This window comes from Cherax quadricarinatus, unplaced genomic scaffold, assembly GCF_038502225.1.
Source record: "Cherax quadricarinatus isolate ZL_2023a unplaced genomic scaffold, ASM3850222v1 Contig671, whole genome shotgun sequence".
Lineage (NCBI taxonomy): Eukaryota > Metazoa > Arthropoda > Malacostraca > Decapoda > Parastacidae > Cherax > Cherax quadricarinatus.
Window position 1 is genome coordinate 65,001 of NW_027195697.1, and position 1,208 is coordinate 66,208.

The window sequence follows — 1,208 nt, forward strand, 5'->3', positions numbered from 1 at the left end:
TGTACCACAGTGTACCAAGATGTACCACAGTGTACCAAGATGTACCACAGTGTACCAAGATGTACCACAGTGTACCAAGATGTACCACAGTGTACCAAGATGTACAACAGTGTACCAAGATGTACCACAGTGTATCAAGATGTACCACAGTGTACCAAGATGTACCACAGTGTACCAAGATGTACCACAGTGTACCAAGATGTACCACAGTGTACCATGAAGTACCAAGATATACCACGGTGTACCGTGGCGTTAAAAGATGTACCACAGTGTACCACGATGTACCAAGATGTACCACAGTATACCATGATGTACCAGAATGTACCAAGATGTACCACAGTATTCCATGATGTACCACAGTGTACCAAGATGTACCACAGTGTACCATGATGTACGAAGATTACCACAGTGTACCAAGATGTACCACAGTGTACCATGATTTACCAGTATGTACCACAGTGTACCAAGATGTACCACAGTGTACCATGATTTACCAGTATGTACCACAGTGTACCAAGATGTACCAAGATGTACCACAATCTACCACGATGTACCAAGATGTACCACAGTGTACCAAGATGTACCACAATCTACCACGATGTACCAAGATGCACCACAGTGTACCATGATGTACCAAGATGTACCACAGTGTACCATGATGTACCAAGATGTACCACAGTGTACCAAGATGTACCAAGATGTACCACAGTGTACCAAGATGTACCACAGTGTACCTAGATTTACCACAGTGTACCAAGATGTACCAAGATGTACCACAGTGTACCATGATGTACCACAGTGTACCAAGATGTACCACAGTGTACCATGATGTACCACAGTGTACTAACATGTACCAGAGCTTTGTAGATGTTTGACACTGATCATGACTGGTACTGTACATGACTGGTACTGTACATGTCTGGTACTGTACATGTCTGGTACTGTACATGACTGGTACTGTACATGTCTGGTACTGTACATGACTGGTACTGTACATGTCTGGTACTGTACATGACTGGTACTGTACATGACTGGTACTGTACATGACTGGTACTGTACATGACTGGTACTGTACATGTCTGGTACTGTACATGACTGGTACTGTACATGTCTGGTACTGTACATGACTGGTACTGTACATGACTGGTACTGTACATGACTGGTACTGTACATGACTGGTACTGTACATGACTGGTACTGTACATGTC

General features: G+C 43.5%; 1 protein-coding gene across 1 annotated transcript in view; it reads left to right on the top strand.

The window, feature by feature from the left end:
• LOC128699590 (uncharacterized) overlaps positions 1 to 846 on the top strand; it is a 10,671-nt gene extending 9,825 nt beyond the window's left edge. The window contains exon 4 of the mRNA XM_053792314.2: positions 1 to 846. This exon is cut by the window's left edge and continues 641 nt beyond it. The gene's annotated coding sequence lies outside the window, so the exon portion shown is untranslated.
• Positions 847 to 1,208: the final 362 nt, after the last annotated feature.